The sequence below is a fragment of the Somniosus microcephalus genome, chromosome 3 (assembly GCF_052327205.1).
Source record: "Somniosus microcephalus isolate GS21.2 chromosome 3, FLI_Smic_1.0, whole genome shotgun sequence".
NCBI classification, from domain to species: domain Eukaryota; kingdom Metazoa; phylum Chordata; class Chondrichthyes; order Squaliformes; family Somniosidae; genus Somniosus; species Somniosus microcephalus.
The window spans coordinates 322,011,956-322,039,433 of NC_140989.1; the positions used below are offsets into that span (position 1 = coordinate 322,011,956).

Below are 27,478 nucleotides of genomic sequence, written 5' to 3' on the forward strand. Positions count from 1 at the left end.
CTGACATCCAGCTAACTGGCCTGTAGCTCCCAGTTTTCTCTCTCCCTCCTTTCTTGAATAGTGGGGTTACATTTGCCACCTTCCAATCTGTTGGGACCGTTCTAGAATTTAGGACAACCAATGCAACCACCATCTCTGCAGCCACCTCTTAGAACCCTAGGATGTAGGCCATCAGGTCCAGGTGATGTCGGCTTTTAGTCCCATTAGTTTCTCAAGTACTTTTCTCTACTGATCGTAATTACTTTAAGTTCCTGAATCTCATTAGCCCCTTGGTTCCCCACTATTTTTGGTATGCTTTTTGTGTCTTCTGCTGTGAAGACAGATACAAAATATTTGTTTAAAGTCTCTGCCATTTCCTTGTTCCCCAATATAATTTCTCCTGTCTCAGCCTCTAAGGGACCAACCCTTACTTTTGCTACTCCCATTAATTGCTCCAGTACTATTTTTTTTTTACTAATACTAATTTCTTTCAGTTCCTCATTCTCGCTAGACCCTTGGTTCGCTACTATTTCCGGGAGGTTTTTTGCGTCTTCTCCCATGAAGACAGACACAAAGTATTTGTTTAATTTCCCTGCCATTTCCTTATTCCCAATATAATTTCTCCCGTCTCAGCCTCCAAGGGATCAACCCTTACTTTTGCTACTCTCCCTTTTTACATACTGGCAGAAGCTCCTACAATTTGTTTTTATAGTTCTTGTTAATTTACTCTCATTCTATTTTCTCCCTTTTTAAAATAATTTTTTGGACATCTTTTGCTGGTTTCTAAAGCTCTCCCTATCCTCAGGCTTACTACTATTCTTCACAACATTAGAAGCCTCTTTTAATCGAATTCCATCCTTAACTTCTTTAGTTAGATGGATCACTTTTCCAATGGATTTTTTTATTTCTCAATAGAATGTATATTCGTTGAGAATGTTGGAATATTTCTTTAAATGTTTGCCACTACTTTTTTACCGTCATAGCTTTTAATCTAATTTCCCAATATAGCTTAGCAAACTTGCCCCTCACACCCATGTAATTGGCTTTACGTTTAAGGCTCTAGTTTCAGAGCCTTGCAATCTCAAACCTAATGTGAAATTCTATCATATGATCACTCTTCCCCAGAAGATCCTTTACTATGAAATTACTTAATTAACCCTGTCTCATTACACAATACAAGATCTAAAATAGCCTTCTCCCTGGTTGGTTCCACGGCATATTGTTCTAGGAAACTGTTTTGGATGCATTCCATGAACTCTTCCTCCAGACTACCTTTGCCAATTTGATCCCAGTCTCTAAGATTAAAGTCCCCCACAATTATTTCATTACCTTTGTTACAATCTCCTATTTGTTGATTAATACTCTGTCCAACTATAAACTACCACCAATGTTTTCTGTCCTTGTTATTTCTTATCTCCACCCATATGGATTCTACTCCTTGATCTTCTGAGCCAAGATCCTTCCTCGCTACTGTCCTTATGTCATTCTTTATCATCTGAGCTACCACCCCTCCTTTTCCATTCTGCCTGACTTTCTTCTCCAGCCGCGTGGAGAGATCCTTAACTCTGGCACCAGGCAGGCAACACAGCCTTAAGAACTCCCGGTCGCAGCTGCAGAAAACAGTATCTATCCAAGTATACTGTCCCCTACCACGACAACATTCCTTTTCACTCCCCCCACTTGAATGGCCTTCTGTACCACGGTGCTATGGTCAGTTTGCTCATCCACCCTGCAGACTCTGCCCTCATGCAAACAGGCAGAAAGAACCTCATACCGGTTGGATAAAGGCAAAGCCCAGGGCTCCTCCAACACTGTGCCTGGGGTCCCCTTACCTGCCTGAGTTGCCTCCTGTCCCTGACCACTAACCAAACCTGTACCACTACCTAACATAAGGGGTGTGTGCCTCCTGGATCCAAGTAGGAGCAGGAGTAAGCCATTTGGTCCTTCGAGCCTGCTCAGCCATTCAAGATCATGGCTGATCTTCTACCTCATCTCCACTTTCTTGCACTATCCCCATATCCATCGATTCCCTTAATATTCAAAAATCTATCGATCTCTGTCTTGAATATACTCAACGACAAAGCCTCCACAGCCCTCTGGGGTAGAGAAATCCAAAGATTCACCACCCTCTGAGTGAAGAAATTTCTCATCTCAGTCCTAAATGGCCGACCCCTTATTCCGAGTCCATGACCCCTGGTTCTGGACACCCCAGCCAGGGGAAACATCCACCTTGCATCTACCCTGTCAAGCCCTGTAAGAAGTTTGTATGTTTCAATGAGATCACCTCTCATTCTTTTAAATTCTAGAGAATATAGGCCTAGTCTACTCAATCTCTCCTCATATGGCAATCCCCCCACCACCCCCCATCCCAGGAACCAATCTGGTGAACCTTCGTTGCACTCCCTTCTATGGCAAGTATATCCTTCCTTAGGTAAGGAGACCAAAACTGTACACAATACTCCAAGTGTGGTCTCACCAGGGCCCTATATAACTCTGCCCCTACCTGATGCCCTGCAAGGTCTGCACCTCAGACTCCAGCTCAACAAATCTGAGCTGAAGTTCAAGATGCAGACACTTACTGCAGACATGGTCGTCCAGGATTGCGATGCTCTCCAAAAACTCCAACATGCTGCAGTTGCGGCACACCATCTGCACTGCCATCCCTATATAACTTTTATTTAATTAAATACAGAAACTCCAATTAAATAACTTAACTTATAGTTTAGTTTTAAACTAATTACTTGATCTAGTTTAAGTTATAGGTAGATTAAATTAAATATTTACCTGTAACACAAAGCCCTCTGCTCCAAATTCCCAACTTGAACACTTTGTTTAGAAGCACTCTGTTCAAGACCACTCAGTGCTGACCACTTAGTCAGTCTGATTACTTTTTGCACCAGTGAGATTTGTGTACATCTAAAACCTTTTACTCCTCCACAGCTCCTAGTCTCACCATTAAGAAAATATTCCAATTTGTCTTTCTCCGATCCAAAGTGGATGGCCTCACTTCCCCACATTGAACTACATGTGCCACAGTTCTGCCCAGTCATTCTGTCTATCTTCCTCCATCCCTTCCTTCTTAAATAGAGAGACATTTGCAATTTTCCAATCCAAAAGGCACAATTCCCAATTCTAAAATCTCCCATTATGACCATATTGTTTTTGCTACGTGCAGCCAACTGCATTCTCCCACTCCAACTGCTGCATCATCTCATCAAGATCAGCATCTTGTTACAGGGCAAAACAATAGGAACTTAAAAAACACGAGCAGCAATGCTTCACTCCCCTGACCCCAGGGAGATAATTTTTATTTTCAATCAGTCAGATATGCAGCACAAATGGAAAACAATCTCCGTGTTTAAGAGTTTCCAAACAAAGCGAAGAAATCGAGATGTGAAATGTTTTACCCTACAGAAAATGCACTCTCTCTCCCCCCATAAGATTGTGCCTCAATTACCCAAGTCCAAGGAGCTTAGGCATAGATTGGCAGAGCCAAGTGTTAGGGATTCAAGTGTATGAAGGGATATTACTGACGTTTAGCCAGTTTCAATAATGTTGTCTAATAGAAATTGTTGACTACATGCGTGATTACAGCGACACCATTTTTAGTCAAATCCACAAGTAGAAAACGCCTTACACAATACAGCTAAACATTCTTCACATGTATATTTACTTCACAAACATCTACCACCAATCAGTAAGAAATTTTGCAGTCTTTCTCTTTCATTGCAGTTTGGAATTCTGGCATAAATTAAATCATACACAGCACATCTTAGTGCAGCTTGTAGATTTTTGTCCAGCAGTTGCGAGAAGTATTGTGTTTCAAAGTGGCTGCTGAGAATGTTGACTCGCACAACGAGACACGCCAGAGCCACCCCTGCTCTCCATCCAGAATGCAGTTGGCTGCCGCTTGGCTGTTGCCATGACGTGCCCTGTTGGTGCTGCTCATTATTGGTTGGGCTTGCTTTCTTCTGCTGGCCTGGAGCAGTTATTGGTCAAACTGATCACGATGGCAGCTCCCCTCTCCGTAGAATATCGCTGGTGTTTCCGTGGTGCTGTGTTAAACCATGCTCAACACCAATTTCACAGATAACCAATAGGCAGTAACCATGGAAGTAAAGCACACACGACAAATCAAAAAGCACTCGCAAACTGCTTTTTCTCTTAGCATTTTGCACAAAATGCACAAAAGGTTAAAGTGCACCTGCATATGCCATACAAATGTGTTGAAATCACATGCCGAACGATTTGGAATTTCAAAACAGCAAGCTCTGGACACTTTCATGTATCTGAATGAAATTTATTACCTTGGCTAGTCACAAGCAATTTCAATTTAGCCACTGTTGAGGTCACCAAGGCAGCAAACATTTTTCAGGTCAGCGCCTCAAGGCTTGTCCAAATTGAACAAGTATTTGGCATTTACTTCACATGTTGCAGTGGAAACTTTTGCAGTTTAAATTTTACTCCTTGGAAAGATACTGAAGATTATTTTTGTGATCTGAATACTTTGAAATTTTAAAGATGGTAAAAAAAAATGATTACGTGCTCTTAAAGCAGCTCCGGTAGGCTGCATACCAAATCCACTTGGCTGGAAATAGATCAAATGGACAATTATGACATACCACAATTTCTTTCTCTGTGTACCCTGGTTGGGTATTTACGCCCATAATTCTACCACCAATGCCATTCTGTAACAAGGCATTAGCAGAAAAGAAAACTTGTCGCTCTGGCAAGTACTAGTGTTCTCCAGCAAATGACATCACTGCTGCAAGTGATGAATCATCAGCACAAAATCACACTCTATACCTCCATGACAATACCAGATCACACCAAGGCTTAGCACCATCCTGCCATCTCCATACATTGGAACATGGAGTAGGCTATTCAGCTCCTCAAGCCTGTTTCTGCCATTCAATGAGATCAAGGCTGATCTGTATCGTAACTCCATCCATCTACCTTGGCTCTATATCCCTTTATACCCTTGGCTAGCAAAAAACTGTCGATCTCAGATTTTAAATTAATTGAGCTAGCATCTACTGCTTTTTTGTGGAAGAGAGTTTTACACTTGTACCACCCTGTGTGTGAAGAAGTGTTTGCTAACTTCTCTCCTGAATGGCCAGGCTCAGATTTTCAGGTTATGTTCCCTTGTCCTAGAATCTCCCACCAAAAAAAAAGGTTTCTTTCGATCTACCCTATCAATTCTGTTCAAAATCCTAAAAACCTCAATTAAATCACCCTTTAATCTGGTCAGGTACACAATCAAAATTCCTGAAATTTCTAATTGAAACATTGGCAACATTTCACTACTGCAATAGCAATTACACAGAGTTGCCTGAAATGTTTCTTTAATTGTGGAGTTCTTTATTATTTTTTAATTCAATCCTGGGATGTCGGCGTCGCTGGCAAGGCCAGCATTTATTGCCCATCCCTAATTGCCCTCGAGAAGGTGATGGTGAGCCACCTTCCTGAACCGCTGCAGTCTGTGTGGTGAAGGTACCCCCACAGTGCTGTTAGGGAGGGAGCTCCAGGATTTTGACCCAGCGACGATGAAAGAACGGTGATATATTTCCAAGTCAGGATGGTGTGTAACTTGGAGGGGAACTTGGAGGTGATGGTGTTACTAAAAGTAACTTATGTCACTCCACATACTTTTCTTTACAGCTGCGTTTATTTGCAGTGGATTGGATCAGATTTCTGATTCGAGGACACGACACACCCAACAGTTTATAATAGCAAAATACTGCGGATGCTGGAAATCTGAAATAACAACAGAAAATGCTGGAAATACTCAGCAGGCCAGGCAGCATCCGTGGAGAGAGAAACAGAGTTAACATTTCAGGTCTGGGACCCTTCATCTTGTGCACGTTTGGGGGTGGGGGGGTAGGGTATTCAGCCCTGAGGAGGCTGTTCCACCGGTTGGGAGAGCGGGATTCACGTCTAACAGAGCCGGGGGGGGGGAAAGAGACCATCATCCTGTTCTCACTCTCATTCCTCCCCCTTCCCCTTCCCCCCATTTTAGACCTGGATCAGGTTCTTGCCCCATGCTCTCTAAACCGTCACCCCCCAGCCGAGCTTCTGACCTCCTCCGCTCTAGTCCCCCACCCCCTTCCCCTCTGGCCCCCCCCCTCCCCGACCCCTCTGGTCCCCCGCTTCCCGATCCCCTCTGGTCCACTCTAGTCCCCCTTCCCAATCCCACCTCTTCCCTCCCTCCTGCCCCTTCTAATCCCCTCCCTCCTGCCCCTTCTAATCCCCTCCCCCCTACCTCCTGCCCCTTCTAATCCCCTCTCCCCTACCTCCTGCCCCTTCTAATCCCCTCTCCCCTACCTCCTGCCCCTTCTAATCCCCTCTCCCCTACCTCCTGCCCCTTCTAATCCCCTCTCCCAACACCCCAATCCCCTCTCCACCCCCCTAGCCACGTCGGGTGTGCATGTGCGGTTCCAGTGGAGGCGGGACGGTGTTTAGGCTCCGCCCCCATATGGTACTCATGCGCAGAAGGACACAGAGGTTCTTGTAAATAATCACTCCATTTCTGTACAGCTAAATTTCAGAGGCAAAAAAACTCAGTGGCTACTTTTTTCACTTTCTACTCTGCTTAGAGTAAAAAAAAAAGTAGCACAGAATAACTTACTATTTATGGCGAACAGTATGTGCTCCATTCAGCAGTTAAACTTGTATTTATACAAGCTGTTCTAGAGCTGGAATCAAATATGACTGTTGATATTACCTAGCAGCACTGCCCCATCCTAACAATTTACTTAAAATTGACAACTCTGGTTTTATATTACTGGCACAAAGTGAAAATATGTCTGTTATTACAGTAAATACAGAATAAGAGAAAAGTGCCATGCACATTAACTGCCTTGGGAGGCTTGCCATAAATGTGACCTGAGGCTCCATTTAAATTACAATACTGCAATATAAATGAGGTATTATACAATTGCACAAGACCCATTCAAAGGAGGCTTTCTGGAAGTAAAGGTAAAAACAGTAACAGAATCATAGAAATTTAAGGCACAGAAGGAGGCCATTTCGCCCATCGTGTCTGTGTCGGCCGAAAAAGAGCTATCCAACCTCATCTCACTTTCCAGCTCTTGGTCCATAACCCTGTAGGTTACTGCACTTCAAGTGCCTATCCAAGTACTTTTTAAATGTGACGAGGGTTCCTGCCTCTACCACCCTTTCAGACAGTGAGTTCCAGACCCCCACCACCTTCTGGGTGAAAAAAGTTCTCAACTCCCCGCTAATCCTTCTACCAATGACTTTAGATCTATGCCCCTGGTTATTGACCTCTCTGCTAAGGGAAATATTCCACTCTATCTCCTCAGCCTCCTCTGTTCCAAAGAAAACAACCCAGCCTATCCAAACTTCCCTCATAGCTAAAATTCTCCAGTCCTGGCAACATCCTCGTAAATCTCTTCTGTCCCCTATAGTGTAGAGAATTGTATGCAATACTCTAGCTGTAGCCTAACTAGTGTTTATACAACAGTTCAAGCATAACCTTCAGTGCTCTTAGATTCCATGCCTCGGCTAATAAGGAAAGTATCCCGCATGCCTTCTTAACCTTACTACTTGGTGTTAGGACTGTTGGTTTATTTTTGGCCATGGGCAGGCTGAACTCAGTCCACTCACACAGATCAGCAATGCAACTGGACATTATTCCTCTATATGGACCTCCCTCTGACATCAGAGAGAATAAAGCTACAAATGCAATTTTTTGGTAGGTTTCTGGATCCACTTGCACTGCAAGGCAATTGATGGAGTTAAGATACAGATCAGCCATGATCTCATTAAATGGCAGAGCAGGCTCAAGGGGCCGAATGGCCTACTCCTGCTCCTATCTTCTATGTTTCTATATGTCATTTTTTTATAGTGCAGATCAATTCACTGCAATTACTGTTGAGTTGGAAGACAACAGCCAAGAATGACCAGTGAAAAATGTATTTCCCTCACCATCCATGGTAGGATGGGAGCCTTCAGCACTCACATCCCTTCAGGAACTTCTGAATTAACATTTACCAGTAGCTTTTCAAGTAGAACAGAATCACCATCAATCTGTTAGCTGATGTAATCAACATGTTTGTATTTTGGTTTGTTTTTCATGCTGTCAAGTAATCAGCTGGAGCACTGGTCACAGAACTCATGCCTCAGGTTGACAGACGTGGTTCCCGAGCTGTGTGAATCCCATGGCCGTGCAGGGAAATTTAAAAATTGAAAAAATTCTCTTAAGTGCCTGTAAATTACCTGAATTATTTCAATTGGGTCGCCTGCCGCTGCCGGTCAGGTCAGCTCCGCGGTGACAGAAGTGCCTGTGGGAAAGGCACGTGGGAGCGAGTTCCTGGCCCACTGCCAAAAATAACATTCCCACCTGACCAGCCATCGAGCGTACCCGCTACCACCCCAAAAAATTCAGCCCATTGTTTCTACTGGTTTTCAGAGACCCTACATTTCAAGCAGGTAAAACTTTTAGCAGAAATGAGAAACACCAAAATTTTGAAAAGCAACTTTGTGCTATAAAATTGAGTACACAAAAACAAATGCCACTAGTCAAAAATGATGACACTACAAGCTGCAGTAATTCCTTGCCTTTGATATTTATACAGGATTGTTATTTTACAACCATTAAAGAAACACAACAAACCATTCAGCAAGATTACTGAAGACCCATAAGACAAGTTTAAATGTTCTTAAAAAATACCCTGGGGTGACTGCAGGCAGCACAAGTATTCAAGAATGTCATTTTAACATCCTGATTAAAAACAATTAACCAAAGAGGGAAATTATTTGAAGAGCTTTCATCTTCCTTTAAGTGCAGTCCCTCTCATCCTCTAAGATGCACATCCTCCGAGTGGGAAGGAATAAATTCATTGCACATGCTCTTTCAGAACTCATGCCAGATAATTTCTTCCTTCTCCCTTTCCCCTTCTGTTTCTGAACAAAACCCAAATCCCTGTACTGGCTGAAAACAGAACAGCAGCATGAAACATGCTGATGTCATCAACCCCCTTTCCAAAAAAACATATCCTCTGTGTCAGCATTCATTGTTTAAAGTGACAATATACCAACTCAAATTGTTACTCAGATTATGCTCAATCCACTCTGCACCACATGGCCCAACCGTTTCTCTCCCCCACTCCTGGCCAAGAGGTGGAGCAAGAACAGACTCAAGCTCGCGCAAGCCAATAAGTGCAGTGGAAACGCACGGCAGCAAAACAGAGCGACGAGCAGGAAGGGAGTCAGCAGGGAGCAGAGCTCCACAGTGCCCTGCAGAGGGGGAACTATTACAGCAAGTCGGGCTGTTGTTGGACATTAGGCCCCAAGGCCCAGCTGTGGCCCAGAAATGTTGCTACATTGCACGTGTTAGAAATTACCTCGCTTTTTTCTGCCACCTGAAAGCAGTAACTGATGGTGGCAGGCACCACAAGCACCCGTACAATACCTCACCCGCCTGGTGATCATTATTGCACTGCATTGTTGGAGGGGTCATCTTTCAGGTGAAGTGTTAAATCAAAGCCTTATCTATCTTCTCAGGTGGACGTAAAGATATCCCGTGACATTATTGGAAGAAGATTTATAGCGTTGGTGACATGCCATGGGGAAACGACCAAAGTGGGAGAGAGTAAGGGTTTTATTGGGGACAAAGGCTTCAAAAAAGGTAGAGGTGCAGGAAGGAACCAGTAACTTTTTTTGAATGCTTCCCATATGCAACAGATTAATCCATTAAAACCTGTATTTGCACCTAATCCATGCTCAGGCTAAACTAATCCCCAACTTCGAAAGATTACTACACTTACTTAATGCAGTCTCAACTTTATCTGCAACATTTCATTTATCTGTAAGAAATCACCCACGAAGATCAAACTTGAGACACTTGAAGTTGATTACCATTATTCTGGTTGCATTCTGAGATTCATTAGCTCTTCAGGCACACGGTTTATATGTTTCTCCAATTCTACAGGCACTGCAGAGGAAAATCTACTTCCCCAGCCTGAACCAAAACTCCATTGGCCGTTAACTTTTATGGTGAGATTTTGTGCACGGAAGTTGTGTGTGTGGGGGGGGAGCGAAGATAGAAAAGCAACCACACAAATCTACAGGAAGAATAATAAAAGAACAGTCAAGAGAATTTGATGTTAAGCAGAGAAATTGTGACCAGACCAAATTTCAGCAATGAAATATGCACCACAGGAAATCCTTTTATCACAGATTATGCATCTTTCAGGTCATGGCCACAGGGAAACCATTAATCTCAAATACAATTTCAGAACACTCATCTTCCAAAAAAAATCAGCAGAAAATTAGTTCTGCAGTTTGAAAGAAGAAAATACAAGTTAAAACCAAAATTTGTACCACTTTATAACAAAAATTAATGTAATCAAAATGTTTCATTTAAGCCAAGTATCTAGTTTGGGCACCAAAATGTACTGCATTAACAGTTTTCGAATTGTGCCTCCTGTTATAACACAGGGCTATTGCCAGGGTATTCGCCTCTTGTCAACCGCTATCTCTCTTATCTCCGCAGTTTCTGCGACAAGTCAAAAAGACTGAAATTGAGCTGAATGTAGTGAACGGCAACAGAAATGAATTGCTCGTCGGATGGTTTGGTTTCCTGCACAAGATATTTTTAGTTTCTCTGTCCAAGTAATTGAACAGATAATACTTGCACGCTAGCACAATATAATTTTAAATGCAAGAAAACAATTTGCATATTCCAGTAACACATCTGCAGTTTCATTCTCCAATTTTCACCCAATCGTTTTTGCATTTTATGTTTATCCCCCTGGTCCTGAACTATGCCCAAGTACAGCTCAATGACACCTTACAGCATTGCTATTTTTTTTCCATTTACCCCCCCCCCCCAACACAAAAAAACACAAATGTAGTGGAGATAGTCACAGAGCCAGGCTTACACCCGTTTCACCTGGTATCCACCAGTACATCTCCGAGGACCCATTTATCATCTTTCCACTTGGCGTCACCGTGCATTACTGCTCCAGCGTGGCACCTCAAAAGTATTGACAACTTGTTTACTTAACCAGAATGAGATCCATTACAACAGGGGACATTCCAAAATAATAGGGTAATAATAATGGGGGATTTCAACTTCCCCAATATTAACTGGGATAGTCAGAGTGTGAAAGGCACAGAGGGTGTAGAATTCGTAAAGTGCATCCAGGAGAGCTTTTTGAGCCAGCATGTAGAAGGTCCTACAAGAGAGGGGGCGGTACTGGACCTAATTCTAGGGAATGTGGCCGGCCAAGTGGAAGGAGTGCTAGTAGGTGAGCACTTTGGTGACAGTGACCATAATATGGTGAGATTTAAGGTGGCCATGGAAAAGGACAGGGATGGGCCAGAAATAAAGGTTCTAAATTGGGGGAAGGCCGATTTTAATAGGATAAGGCAGGATCTGGCCAAAATGGACTGGGATCAGCTACTGGTAGGAAAATCCGCATCGGAGCAATGGGAGGCTTTCAGAAGGGAGATTGCGATCATACAATGGCAACATGTTCCCGTAAAGGTCAAGGGTGGTTCCAAAAACCACAGGGAACCGTGGATGTCAGGGGATATACGAGAATGGATTAGAAAAAAAGAGGGCTTTTGGCAGATACAAAAGGCTAAAGACGGAGGAAGCCCTAGAGGAGTACAAAAAGTGCAGGGGGATACTTAAAAAAGAAATTAGGAGATCAAGGAGGGGCCATGAAATAACACTGGCGAGCAAAATAAAGGAAAATCCTAAGATGTTTTATAAGTATATTAAAGGGTAAGAAGATAACTAGGGAAAAAATAGGGCCCATTAGGGACAAAAGTGGCAATGTGTGTGTGGAGCCGGAAGATGTAGGAGGGGTTCTAAATGAATTTTTTGCATCTGTTTTCACTATGGAGAGGGACGATGTAGACATAGAAATAGGGCGGGGGGACTGTGATATGCTCGAACACATTAACATCGAGAGGGAGGAGGTATTGGCGGTTTTAGCAGGCCTAAAAATGGATAAATCCCCAGGCCCGGACGAAATGTATCCCAGGCTGCTGTGTGAGGCAAAGGAAGAGATTGCGGGGGCTCTAACACACATATTCAGAACCTCTCTGGCCACAGGGGATGTGCCAGAGGACTGGAGAACCGCTAATGTAGTTCCATTATTCAAGAAGGGGAGTAGGGAAAAACCGGGGAACTACAGGCCAGTGAGCCTAACATCAGTGGTGGGAAAATTATTGGAAAAAATTCTGAGGGACAAAATCAGTCTCCACTTGGAGAGGCAAGGATTAATCAGGGATAGTCAACATGGCTTTGTCAAGGGAAGATCATGTCTGACTAATTTGATTGAATTTTTTGAGGGGGTGACTAGGTGTGTGGATGAGGGCAACGCAGTGGATGTGGTATACATGGATTTCAGTAAGGCCTTCGATAAAGTCCCGCACAGGAGACTGGTCAAGAAGGTAAGAGCCCATGGAATCCAGGGTGCCTTGGCACGTTGGATAAAAAACTGGCTTAGTGGCAGAAGGCAGAGGGCGATGGTCGAAGGTTGTTTTTGTGACTGGAAGCCTGTGGCCAGTGGGGTACCACAGGGATCGGTGCTGGGTCCCTTGCTGTTTGTGGTCTATATTAATGACTTGGATATGAATGTAAAAGGTATGATCAGTATTCGCGGATGATACAAAAATTGGTAGGGTGGTAAATAGCGAGGAGGGTAGTCTCAGTCTGCAGGACGATATCGATGGGTTGGTCAGATGGGCGGAACAGTGGCAAATGGAATTTAACCCGGAAAAGTGCGAGGTGATGCACTTTGGGGGGACTAACAAGGCAAGGGAATACACAATGAATGGTAAGACCCTAGGCAAGACGGAGGGTCAGAGGGATCTGGGTGTGCAAGTACACAGATCCCTGAAGGCGGCGGAACAGGTGGATAAGGTGGTAAAAAAGGCATATGGGATACTTGCCTTCATTAGCCGAGGCATAGAATATAAGAGCAAGGAGGTTATGATGGAGCTGTATAAAACACTGGTTAGGCCACAGCTGGAATACTGTGTGCAGTTCTGGTCGCCACACTACAGGAAGGATGTGATAGCTTTGGAGAGGGTGCAGAGGAGATTCACCAGGATGCTACCAGGGCTGGAACGCTTCAGCTATGAAGAGAGACTGGGCAGATTGGGTTTGTTTTCCTTGGAGCAGAGGAGGCTGAGGGGGGACATGATTGAGGTGTACAAAATTATGAGGGGCATAGATAGGATGGATACTAAGGAGCTTTTTCCCTTAGTAGAAGGGTCAATAACTAGGGGGCACAGATTCAAGGTAAAGGGCGGGAGGTTTAGAGGGGATTTGAGAAAGAACTTTTTCACCCAGAGGGTGGTTGGAGTCTGGAACTCACTGCCCGGAAGGGTTGTGGAGGCTGGAACCCTCACAACATTCAAGACGCATTTGGATGAGCACTTGAAATGCCATAGCATACAAGGCTACGGGCCAAATGCTGGAATATGGGATTAGATTAGACAGGGCATGATGGCCGGCGCGGACACGATGGGCCGAAGGGCCTCTATCCGTGCTGTATAACTCTATGACTCTTGATTTACTATAGCCTGCCTCTCACCTCGCCATGTCTCGAAACTCCCTTCAGCAGGTACACCAAATCTAGAAGTTTAGTTTGACCTAAAACAGAACATATTTTATGCAATGAATTACAAAAATCGGAACTAAAGTATCATCCTACCTAGCACGCAGCAAATGGGACAATGCAATCCAACAAAAGCTCTTTATTTTAGATTCAGGCAGATACATTAATTTTCTGTTATGAAACAATTTTTGGGCCTTTGTTGACATCAGCTGATCTCACACTCGGTTTGTTCTAAACATGGCATAACTAAAGCTAATTTTGATTTAACAGTATACATGTAATGCATTTCCATTTGGTCAAATATAAAGTCATTATGAATTGGATTTCTTAGGACTCGCATGACAGAACACAAGTTCTCCCACAGCATAAACATAGTACTGTGCATAACTGGCTGAAAAATGGAACCAGAATACAAGAACAACTTGCATTTATATACCACCTTTAACTTAGAAAAGCATCCAAGGCACAACACGTCAAGAATAATTCAGCTTTCGGTAGGCTAAGGTTTCTTGGTCTCACTGAGAAGCTGCCTCTTGGTACCGTATCTGTAAGCTGCAGACAGGATGCATAACTTGCTTAGCATAAATATCAGGCTGTGACAAAGGTATGTTCAATATCTTATCACACCACTGACAGTGGAGCTCTTGAAGGAAGCATACTTCTCTCAAATTGGTTTCTCACCTTCAGTCACTTCGTGGACATTATGAAAAGTAATGACAAAACAAAAACATTGAAGGGATCAGACAATAACTCATCAAGAATGACTGACTTACTCTCCCACCTCTGATCTGCAAGGGTTTAAATTCCATTGCAAACAACTGCAGAAGGTGGCTGGAAAAGCTGATTTAGAGTGGGGTTACTCAAGAGTGTTCCCCCCCAGCTTATCACAGTCATCAACTCCAGAGTTCAACAATAACTAACCATTTAATAACGATATTTATCCAGATATCAGTCACTAGGAAGATTGTAGAGAAAACAAGGTGCATTTGTATAGTACCTTCACCATAAAGACGTGTCCCAAGGCAGGAAAACGAACACTAAACTGAGAGAGAGACTAGGAGGGTTGATTGAAAGTTTGACCAAATAGATGGAGACTTAGAAGGCTTTTAGAAAGGAGAGAGGGGAAAACTTTAGGGAGGGAGGGCCTGAAAGTTGGACCAAGGTGGCTGAAGGGGTTGCCAGCAATGGTGGGGCATACAGAAAAGGGGAAAAAAAAAGCAAAGAATGAAGAAAAAGAAAAGAACTCGCATTTATATAGCACCTTTTACATCCTCAGGATGTTACAAAGCACTTCACAACTAATGAATGATATATAAATAGGGAGATCAGGGATGCATGCAACAAAAACGATGTGGTTACACAGCAACAGGAAATTTTAATTTTCATATACACTGGGAGAAGCAGGGAACAGCTAAAGTAGTGACGGCAATGAATTTCTGGAATGTATTCAGGACAGTTTTCTAGAGCAATGGGGTAGAGTTTCCGCTCGGTTGCGCAGGATTTTTCAGCACAATTCGCCTGAAATCGGTGTAACCCATGCAAAAGATTGTGGAATTTTAAGTGCAAATTACATTCAGCACAAATCGGGTTCGCGTGATATTTTTCACTATTTGATAAAACATCGCGCTAGAAGCCAGTCCGTCCCACAAAACCGGCCACGCCCCCAGGATGAATTGCTCACCATTGGGATTTTTTGCTAACTGTGCTCGTTTGCAGGCCTTCGGGGAGGCTCTAAAAATTAAGCTGGTTCGTTTGGACACAATGACACCAATAGGCACGTTTTAGAAGCTCTTGTATGTAATTTGTTTTTAATTTACTAAGAAACTGACTGTACCCCAATATAACTAGCAAATAGTTCTGTACATTTTTTTTTAATCTTTTAATTTAAAAACAGGTTACTCAGAGGTAGTGGTTTGACACTGTTATCCACTTTGGTAGAAAAAACAGAAAGGCAAAGTATTTCCTAAATGGTGAAAGATTGGGGAATGCAGGTGCTCAAAGGGACCTGGGTGTCCTTGTACATGAGTCACAAAGTGAATGTGCAGGTGCAGCAAGCCATTAGGAAGGCAAATGGTATGCTGGCCTTCATTACTCCTGTACTCAAATCCTCTTGTAAAGAAGTCTTACTCCAATGATATAGGGCCTTGGCAAGACCACACCTGGAGTACTGTGTACAATTTTGGTCTCCTTACCTAAGGAAGAATATACTTGCCATAGGAGGGAGTGCAACAAAGGTTCACGAGATTGATTCCTGGGATGGCAGGACTGTCGTATGAGAAGAGATTGAGTAAACTAGGCCTGTATTCTCTTGAATTCAGAAGAATGAGAGGGGATCTCACTGAAGCATACAAAATTATTACAGGGCTTGAAACAGTGGATGCTGGGAGAATGTTTCCCTTGGCTGGGGAGTCTAGAACCAGGGGCCACAGCCTCAAGATAAAGGGTAGGCCATTCAGGACTGAGATGAGAAGAAACTTCTTCACCCGGAGGGTGGTGAATCTTTGGAATTCTCCATCCCAGAGGGCTGTGGAGGCTCAGTCATTAGGTATATTCAAAACAGAAGTCGATAGATTTCTGACTAGTAAGGGTATCAAGGGATATGGCAATAAGGCCGGTGAATGGAGTTGAGGCAGATCAGCCATGATCTCATTGAATGGCGGAGCAGTCTCAAAGGGCCGAATAACCTACGCCTGCTCCTATTTCTTATGTTGTTAAAAATGCTTATTTTTTGTGATAAACCCATTTTCAGCTATATTAAATCAAACGGCACCAAGTTGCTACTCTTAAATATAGCAAGGAATATTTTAAGTAATTTTTTTTAACTTAAAAATTACTTTAAAAAGGCTGTCCAATTGCATTGGCACTTTTCTGCCCCCTTCCATCCTCAAATTTTTCTTCCCACAACCCCAAGTTCAAACTGGCTCTCTTCACCTCCCATAATCTTCAAATTAGAAAGGGTAGTAGAAATCTGGAACGCTCTCCCCAAAACGACGTGGGTGCGGAGTCAATTGAAATTTTTAAGACTGAGAAGGACAGATTTTTGTTACGAAAAGGAATAAAGGGATATGGAGAAAAGGTGGGTAAATGGAGTTCAGGTATAAAATCAGCTACGATTTAATAGAATGGTGAACAGGCTCAAGGTATTGTATGGCCTACTCTTGTCCATATGTTCCTGAGTAATTTTGAAGTGTACTCACTGTTGTAATGTAACAAATGCAGCAGTCAATTTGCGCATAGAAGAGTTTCACAAACAGCAATCAGAGACATGACCAGATAATCTATTTTGATGGTGTTGGTTGAAGAATAAATATTAGCCAGGACACCTTGAGAATTCTCCTGCACTTCAAATAGTGCCATGGGATCGGAGAGGGCAGACAGGGCCTTGATTAAACACCTTATCCAAAAGCCGGCACCACAGACAGTGCAGCACTGAAGTGTTAGCCTAGATTACATACTCAAGTCTCTGGAGTGATGCTTGAACCCATGACATTGTTACTCAGAGGTTAGAAGCCTACAACTAAACTAAGGCAGACAAGGCTGAAATCAGAGGTACATGGTGTTCAGGAGATGATTATAGGCCTGGAGGGGGCTGCGTGGGGCAAAACTACCAAAGAATTTATAAAATGAAGAAAATAATTTTAATTATAATGAGTTGAGAAACAGGGAGCCAGTTCAGTCAGAGAGGATGAAGATGATGGGCAGCAAACAGGTCAGGAGACACAAGACTTTGGACACGATTGAGTTTACAGAGGTGGAGAACGGAAGGCTAGCAAAGAGAACGTGGAGAGTAGTTATGTCTGGAGATGACAAAAGACATGTATAAGGGTTTCAGCAGTAGAGTCGTTGAAGTGGGGCAGAGGCAGGAAATATGCAGAGATCGAAGTAGTGGGATTTAAAACTCAGCTCAGGGTCAAGCAGGACACCAAGGTTGCAAACGGCCCGGTACAAACGGGCAGGAAGGAATCAGTGATAATGGAGCAGAGTTTGTGGTGGAGCCCAAAGATGATGGCTTTGGTCTTTCCAGTGTTAAGCTGGAGGAAGTTCGGACATTCAGAACATGTCTGACAAACAGCACGGAGGCAGTAAAAGAATCAAGAGACACGGTGGAGAGTTGGACCAGGTATTATAGCAAACATGTGAAAGCCGTGGTTGAGAAAAAAAAAAGATGGGCAAGGAGCTGCAAAAGGACAGGAGTCCTGGGCTAGAGTGGATAAGACATCCCTTGCGCCTGTATAGTGCGGAGCCAGTAAACTGTTCTGTACCAAAGTCCACTCTCAACGTTAGGCACACACAACTGGGTAATCAAATATCTACAAGGATGCAGGTGGATCATCTCTATAACAGTTGTTATAACTATGTACATCTGCCTTAGTGCTTCCAGAAATAAGGACTACAGCAGCTGGACATTCAGTCCAAAAAGATCTGCAAAGAATGTCAGCAGCAGAGCTTCATGTAGTGCTTCTCCAATTGCGCAACAGTATTACTGTAATACTTGAAACTTTGTCCTCTGTAAAGTTCAAATGCAGAGTTAATCACAACATCTTGAAACATTATTGCTGGAGCATGCATTAAGCTATAGGGTACTCCAGCACAATTTCTTCTAATCTTTCTGTGGGCTGCAGCAACAACCACCACCAAACTCATTATGCATCTCTCCTGGCTACAGTTTCTCTAGCTGCATACCACTTTATGGTACTCAACATACTGTGTATAGTTCTGGTCTCCATATTATTAAAAGGATATAGAGGCACTGGAGAGGGTGCAAAAAAGATATACAAGGATGATACCAGAACTGTGAGGTTATACCCATCATCAGGAAAGGACGAACAGGCTGGGGCTCTTTACTCATGAAAAAGAGAAGGCTGAGGGGTGACCCAATCTTTAAAATTATGAAAGGTTTTGACAGAGAGTGTTTCCACTTGTGGGGAAGAACAAAACTAGAGGCCATCAATACAAGATAGTCACCAAAAAATGAAATAGGGAATTCAGAAGAAACTTCTTTACCCAGAGAGTGACGAGAATGTGGAACTCACTGCCACAGGGAGTGGTTGTGGCAAATAGTATAGATGCAATTAAGGGAAGCTATATTAACATATGTCGGAGAAGAGAATAAGAGGGTTATGCAGATAGTTAAATGAGGAAGGATGGGAGGAGACTCGAATTGAGCATAAACGCCAGCATGGACTGGTTGGGCCGTATGGCCTGTTTCTGTGCTGTATGTTCGATGTAATTCTACGTAACGTACAATGGTTTTGGAATGCCATCAATGCAGCATAGAAAGAGTTTCTAGTAATGATTCATTGTGCCGATTTGATTTAGCGAGTATAGTCCACTGATGGTTCAGTGATTAAATGCACTGTATGGTATGGGTAAAGGCCAAAAAGTCCAAAGTTCAAATCCTGCTATATATTGCTCAAGTCATTCTCAGCTGGGGTGTCTCTAAGGATACTCCAATGGCAACAGCATTCCACATCCCTGCTTCTGGGTTTCTTTTTTTTTGGGAGGGGGGGGGGGGGGGGGGAAACAAAGGAGAATCATACAGCGCAGAAGGAGGCCATCGAGTCCATCACACCAGTGCAGCCTCCTTGAAAGAGCTATCCAAATTAGTTCCACCCCCATAGCCCTACAAAGTTTTCCTTTTCAAATGTATGCCCAATTCCCTTTCTAAAGTTACTATTGAATCTGCTTCCACCATCCTTTCAGACAGTGCATTCCAGATCATAACAACTTGTTGCGTAAAAAAAGTAATCTTGTCTCTGGTTCTTTTGCCAATGATCTTAAATCGGTGTCATCTGGTTTCTGACCCATCCACCAGTAGAAACAGATTCTCATTATTTACTTCTATCATAACCCCTCGTAATTTTGAGCAGCTCTATTAAATCTCCCCTTAATCATCTAGGCGCTACAGGAGGACAATCCCAGCTTGTCTCGTCGCTCCATATAATTGAAGTCCCTCATTCCTGAGAAGACGGGCTAGATAACAAAAGTATGAGGGGAAAGAAATCATACAGAACTTCTCCTCCTGAAAATACATCCCTAATTCTTTTATAAGAATCGCTGTGATGGCCACCAGTCAAATAGCTCAGCAATACTTTGACAAGGTTCATATGCAATGAATATTCATTTGGGTGAGGCCTTATAAAGCTGCCACCTATGGAACATTACTTAAATTTGAGTAGCTGAATTCAAGAATGGCAGCAACATGACAAGGGGAAATAAACACTCAGTGGGTGGCATTTAAACCACTTTCCAAAATGCTATGTGCAACTGTCAAAAATAATTGTTTCTTTACTGTGACATATTGAAGCAGTGAACAAAAGATGTACTCCAAATATAGGATACTGCATCAATGCTCTGGGAAATACATCTACACAATGGTTACTTGATTAAATACAAGAGAACTTTTCAAAATGTGTTGTGAAAACAACACTGTTATCAGTAGCAAGATATAACAAATAGCTCCACTCAAGGCTGACCACAACACATCTGTGACTTCAGAGCTTAAATCAGTTATCATCGCACCATGGCTGACCCTATTCTTTTCTTCTAAGTTTATGGAATGTCTTTGTAATCTATGCAAAGAATAATAAAACTGCAGTAAGGAAATAATGTTATTATTATTCAGCCCTTCACGAAGACTAAATCATCAGGACAGCAAGAAACCCTCAGTTTTTTTTTTAAAGCACCAGAATAACAGCTTCACCTTCAATCCAGCACAGCACACAATACTTCAGAAATATATACCTATAATAGTATACTTCACACTGGGACCTGTTGACTTTTCAAATGGTCAATAATTTACATTCATTAGCAAACCAACTTTTAATTGTAGCAGTAGAATACACAAACTGTATCACTAGAGGGCTTTTTTAATAAAATCAGTCTTAAAACTGTCCATGAGACAGTCAGTTTGGGACAGATATTAACTTTTGCTTTATATTATTATGCATTGTATAACTACATTCCCTACAAACACTGCTGGCTCTGCACCTTAACCAATCATTACACAGCACAGGTAAAATATCAGATTATGGGTAGTACAATGTTTAAGATGACAATTAACATACCACTCAAAATATCCTTGCACATTTTAAGATGCCATCTGCATCCTTTCAATGCAGTTAGAACTCTGCAACTCATGCTCCACTCAAAAGCTATCCTACATGGGAAAAGGAGGAATCTAAACTATAAAAGTCATTAAAAGCTATGAAACTGGACCAGAAGACAGTTAACTGTAGCAAAGTATCATGCTTAATTTCCAGCATCATGCAAGATATTCTACATGAAAATAAAATTTCCTATGATGAAGCATGTCCAAGTGTCAAAAGAACTTTTTTTTAAATCTCACTGTGTCTGAAATCTAAGTCCACTCTGAAACATGAAGGCCATTTTATTTCACTACAAGGTTTATCAGATGGTTGGGCAGGAAAATTACTGTTTACAGAAATGGGACAGAAACAGATGCCAGCACTCCAAACAGTTTAGAGGTCACACCAGAAATGTAAACTTGGTAAATATCAACAGAACACATGTCAACTTACTGCCACCTATATATCCTTTAGACTAAATAGAATGTGGATTTTACTGAAGAGTTCAACTTTTGTCAACTGACACCACACAAAACACAAGAGATAACATGAAATAATTAACAGAACAAAGGTCGGAGGGACAAAGTGACCAATAATCTGCTAGTGTAAAACCTTCACCCACCAAAAAAAAATCTCTACATATATTAAGCTTCTTGAAGAATGGAAAACTGGATTGTTTTTTAAACGCCAACATTATATATTTAAAACAGAAGTTGCCCAAGTTGTATTCGTTACACCCGGTAAACATATGACTTAGAAACATTCCCCTTTATTATTGAGTTACTTGGCACATTTCATGTTGGAAATATTGAAATGCACAACAAATGTAAACACTCACAAACACCCTTACCTCGGCAGAGGCGGCTATCGGCTCTCACTCGGGGCCTCTCAGCTCACACTTCAGACACCAGAAAGCTCAATCACTGCTGACCCGCAACTCCGCCTCCACCACCACCTCCTCCCTGATCCCAGCGTAAATAGGAAGCGAATAACGCCCCGGGCCCGGCTCCTCCAGTGTTAACTGCGTCTGTCTATGTTAACCGACTGGAGAGGGCTGGCCGGCCCAGCCCGGGCCCTGGCCTGGCTCCCGAAAGCAGAACCGAACCCAGTACAGCGCAATAAACAAACGGTCCCTTTTTACCAGCAGACCAAACGGGGGTGGTTTAATCGAGGCACCCAGGACTCGCTATCACTTACTGTTTGTTTATTTGTCCCGACCCGGCCCTTCCGGGGGGTACTTTTGTCGCCCGGCTGCGCAACTGCGTCTCTTCGCCCGCGCCCACTCCACAGCCCAACGCCAGCCGTGACAGACAGCGGCCCTCGGCCAATCAGCAAGCGAAGAGCGAAGGTGGGCGGGCCACTCCGCGCCACGTGACCCAGCCGCTTCGCTTCGCCCCGCCCCCCCTGGCCAACAGGCAAAGCAACAAGAGTCGCCACCTGGCTTCTTCTAGCACTGGTTGATGGCTGGAGGCGTCACCAACTTAGAGGTAAACATGTGCCCCCCCTCCCTTCTTAAAGAGTACAACACCAAAAAACTGTAACTTCACCAAAATTAAAAGGAAACAACAAATTAAATCAGAATTCTACTCCCTCGGGTTGATGATGCACTCCAGTCCCTCCGGTGCCCACCGATCGCAGAAGCCCTTAAGCGTGCCGATGGACACCGCGTGCTCCATCTCCAGGGACACTCAGGCGCAATCGTAGGGCCGAACGAACCCTCCCTCCCTCCTCCCCGACAGCCTGCTGCCTGAACCTGTTAATGGCCACCTTGGTCAGGCCAAGGAGCAGTCCTACGAGGAGGTCTTCTGACTTGCCCGCTCCCGCCCACACTGGGTGCCCAAAGATCAGCAGCATGGGACTGAAGTGCAACCAAAAATTGAGGAGCAGCCCCTTCAGCTAACGAGATTGTGCTCACTCTTATTGCACTGGTTGATGGCTGGTGCCATCACCAATTTAGAGGTAAGCATATGCCCCCTTCTTAAAGGGGCACAACCAATAAAGACTGTAACGTAACCAAAATTAAAAGGAAACTTAACAAATTAAATCAGAATTCTATTCCCCGTGGTGGTGATGCACTCCGGTCCCTCCGGTGCCCACCGGTAAGAGTCTCGAGCTCGTGCAAGCCAACAAGTTCAGTGGGAACGGGTGGAAGCAAAATAGAGTAACGAGCAGGAAGGGAGTCAGCAGGGAGCGGAGGTCCACTGCGCTCTGCAGAGGGGGAATAGTTAGAGCAATGAGGGCTGTTGTTGGACATTAGACCCTAAAGCCCAGCTGTGGCCCAGAAGTGTTACTCCATTGCGGAAATCACAGAATCACAGAAACCCCACAGTGCAGATAGAGGCCATTTCGGCCCAGCGAGCCTGCACCGACACATATCCCACCCAATCCCCGTAACCCCTACACCAACACATATCCCACCCGATCCCCGTAACCCCTACACCAACACATATCCCACCCTATCCCCACATATTTAATCCCCCTAACACTAAGGGTCAATTTATCATAGCCAATCAACCTAACCCGCACATCTTTGGACTGTGGGAGGAAACCGGAGCACCCGGAGAAAACCCACACAAACACAGGGAGAATGTGCAAACTCCACACAGACAGTCACCTGAGGCCGGATTCGAACCCGGGTCTCTGGCGCTGTGAGGCAACAGTGCTAACCACTATGCCACCGTGCTGTTAGGAATTACCTTTCTTTTTTCTCCCACCTGAAAGCAGCAACTGACGGTGGGCTATAATTCCACAGGCACCAGCTCACATACAATACCTCACCCTCCTGGTGGTCATTATTGTGCTGCATTGTTACAGGTGCCATCTTTCAGGTGCAGTGTTAAATCAAAGCCCTATCTGTCTTCTCATGTGGACATAAAGATATCCCGTGACATTATTGGAAGAAGATTATAGCGTTCTCCGAATGTTCTGGCCAACATTCCTAACTCAACCAATACCACCAAAAACAGATGATCTGGTCATTCATAATGGCCCAGAATTTGCGCTCCCGTAAGCCTTCTGAAAGGCGTCGCAAGTTCCAGGATTCCGCATGCGCTGTGCATGCACAAAAACCCGGAAATCGCGATCTGTCATGGTACGCCTTGGCAGATCTACCGAATCGAAAGTAAAATCACTTTTGCTGGCGCAGAGTTGGGCTATTTGCCCAACTACTGCCCAGCAAATGCCCACAAAACTCTTACAGCTGGTAAAATCATGCATAGGGCCTGCTTTCACCAATGTAAGGGTTAATATAAATCTTAAATTAAAAATTCTTAAATAAAAAATGATAAACACTTAGGCCGTAATTTTCCTTACCTTGGCGGGTCCGATGTGGGCAGTGTCCATGGCGGGTCGCAACCCCGCTGCTGGCTCCATCCCTCCATCCCGCTATAGAAAATTAACTTACCTTAATGGGGCCTATTAAGCCCGCTCAGCGCGTTACCCGGCCCAGTGAGATGGAGCGGGTCTGGTGACGTAATTCATAACGCGTTTTAAGCTGGGGCCCTTAAAGGAACCCTGGCCACATTAAGTTAGGATGCAGATTTTATCATGTTTTGTTATATTTAGTTCTCATCACGATTTCTTTCATGTACATTTACAGACTATATTTAATTATTCTTGCCATATCCCCGTTACATCATGTACAATGCACATTTATATATTTCCTTATTGCAACTGTCAGTTGCTGAATATAAGTATTTTTATATACAAGATGGTAATGGAGTTGTGAGAGAGACTTCAGAAACTTGTTCCACAGAGTCATCTAGTAGCTAGAGCCTCTAATTACATTGTGACAATTGAAATAGCACAATTGAATGCATGACATTGACAGAAGAGCTTAACCAAAAATTGTGACCATAGAAAGTAAGATTTGTGGACAGCCAGTAGCACAGCCAGTCCACACCCTATAAAACATTTTTAATAATACTAGTGGATCTCCTGTGACATTGTGCATGACGCTATCTAATTGTTTCGCTTTCATTTGCTGTTTCTTTGTCTTTTTTTCTTCTGCTTCTGTCTCTCTCTTCCACTTCTCTCGCCCTAATTATTTTTCTCTCCATCCTCTTCTGCTTCTCTCTCTCTTTTGTATTTCTTTTAGATCGGAGTTGGTGGGCAGTGGGGAAGGAGCAATTGACAGCTACAGGATGCTTTTCCAGTAGGGATTGCAAGGAAAATGTGGTCCCCAATCCTATTCCCTACCCCATTGCTCATGCCCCCTCACTTTTTTTTTAAAGATATCAAATTAGAACGAGGAAAGACATTTGCCTCTATCTGTCCGTCTCTTTCTTTGTCTCGGGTATCAGCAATTAGTATGTTTACATTTTCTCACGGTCAGTAAAACTCCAATGCGATAATTGGAGACTTTCTGTTTGCTTTAAAGTTTACCTTGTGTTTTTTTTTAAATAATAAACTAAAATATGCTTTCTGAAGTTTTTTAGAACACATTACAAAAGCTAATAAGTATGTAATCAGCAAACTGCCATTTTCTGTCTCATACATACACGTACAGCCTCTTTAGTTTTTTTTTAAATATCAACATAAATGTTATCTGAATAAAGCTTTTAAAAATCGTTTTCTAACCTTACTTCTCCTCATTTTGTAAAGCAGCTGAGTAGAAATTGCTAGAAACAAGTAAAATATTCAGTGAATTAACTGGTACAAATGCCCCCTGGATGATTTGGTGCATTGCATGTACACAAGGTATCACAATTGTGTGGGTCAGGCTCGATGGACCAGATAGAAGCATAGAAGATAGGAGCAGGAGTAGACTATTCAGCCCCTCGAGCCTGCTCCACTATTCAATGAGATCATGGCTGATCATCCAAACTCAGTACCCTGTCCCTGCCTTCTCCCATATCCCTTGATCCCTTTAGCCTTAAGAAATATATCTAACTCCTTATTGAATATATATAATAAATTGGCCTCAACTGCCTTCTGTGGTAGAGAATTCCACAGGTTCACCCACTCTCTGGGTGAAGAAATTCCTCCTCATCTCAGTCCTAAATGGCTTACCCCTTATCCTTAGACTGTGACCCCTGGTTCTGGACTCCCCCGCCATCGGGAACATCCTTCCTGCATCTAGTCTGTCTAGTCCTGTTAGAATTTTATAAGTTTCAATGAGATCCCCTCTCATTCTTCTAAACTCCAGCCAGTATAAGCCCAATCGACCCAATCTCTCCTCATACGTCATTCCTGCCATCCCAGGTATCAGTCTGGTGAATCTTCGTTGCACTCCCTCCATGGCAAGAACATCCTTCCTCAGATAAGGCGACCAAAACTGCACACAATACTCAAGGTGTGGTCTCACCAAGGCCCTGTAAAACTGCAGCAAGACATCCTTGTTCCTGTACTCAAACCCTCTCGCTACGAAGGCCAACAGACCATTTGCCTTCTTAACCGCCTGCTGCACCTGCATGCTTACCTTCAGCGACTGGTGCACAAGGACACCCAGGTCTCGTTGCATGTCCCCTTCTCCCAATCTATTGCCATTCAGATAATAATCTGCCTTCCTGTTTTTGCCACCAGAGTGGATAACCTCACATTTATCCACATTGTACTGCATCTGCCATGTATCTGCCCAATCACCCAACCTGTCCAAATCATACTGGAGTTTCTCTGCATCCTCCTCACAGCACACACGCCCACCCAGCTTTGTGTCGTCTGCAAACTTGGAGATATTACATCTAGTTCCCTCGTCTAGATCATTAATATATATTGTGAATAGCTGGGGTCCTAGGACCGATCCCTGTGGTACCCCACTAGTCACTGCCTGCCACTCAGAAAAAGACCCGTTTATTCCAACTCTTTGCTTCCTGTCTGCCAACCAGTTCTCTATCCAAGTCAGTACCTTGCCCCTAATCCCCTGTGCCTTAACTTTACACGCTAATCTCTTATGCGGGATCTTATCGAAAGCCTTTTGAAAGTCCAAATACACCACATCCACTGGTTCTCCCTTATCTATTCTACCAGTTACATCCTCAAAAAATTCCAGTAGATTAGTCAAGCACGATTTACCTTTTGTAAATCCATGTTGACTTTGTCCGATCCTGTCACTGTTTTCCAAGTGTTCTGCTGTTACATCTTTTATAATGGACTTTAATGGTCTTTACCTGTCCGTCATTGTTCGTATGTACTCAGACTGAACAATCTGCATTCAACTAACAGAATCACAACTCTTGACAAAAAATAGAAAGTCCAGGCCCAGGCTTTTGGGAGAGGCTGAGGCCTTCAAGCAAAAACTTAAAAAGGCACAAAAAACTCACAATAGATAAATGTAATCATGTTACTATGAGATAATATATTTCTTTAATTTATTTTTTAAATCTTATTTTGGAGAATAGAAATTTCAGTTACTGAGAAAAACAGTGTTATAAATCTCATCATCATAAAGAAACTACTCATGAAATAACGCTGGACAGCCAGCTGGTGGCGCCGTCCAAGGAGTATAAATGCTCGGGCGTGGGCCCAGTTTGCAGGGACATTTTGCAAGACAGGAACTAGTGAAGTACAACTAGACCTCCATGTTCTGAAACAAGTTGATTAAAGCCTTGCTTTATACTCAAACCAAGTGCATAGTGAGTTTTATTACGTCAATTTAATCAACTTGATATCGACTCCACGCTCTGAGTGATTTCGGGAACAGCCAGCTACGACTTCAACTGCAGAAGTGAACTCCGGCATAGTAATCAATCCATCATGGACAAACTACTCAGACCCGCCCGTCTTGACCTGGACCCGAATTCACCTACAACTGCTAAGGTATGGAAACACTGGTATCGTACCTTCAGCAACTTCCTCAGGGTGTGTGGT

At 43.3% G+C, this 27,478-nt stretch overlaps 1 protein-coding gene across 3 annotated transcripts in view; it reads right to left on the reverse strand.

Annotated features, from left to right (window-relative positions):
* The window catches only part of tesk2 (testis associated actin remodelling kinase 2), a 117,574-nt gene extending 95,490 nt beyond the window's left edge, over positions 1-22,084 (reverse strand). Inside the window, exons 1-2 of one of the 3 annotated variants that reach the window (XM_085983051.1) lie at positions 21,869-22,084; positions 13,560-13,618 (exon numbers count right to left, since the gene is read on the reverse strand). The gene's annotated coding sequence lies outside the window, so the exon portion shown is untranslated. Of the gene's footprint in view, positions 1-13,559; positions 13,619-21,521; positions 21,847-21,868 lie in introns of those variants that run through there. The other 2 variants (XM_085983049.1, XM_085983050.1) reach the window with 2 other exon arrangements.
* Between the last annotated feature and the right edge of the window lie 5,394 nt (positions 22,085-27,478).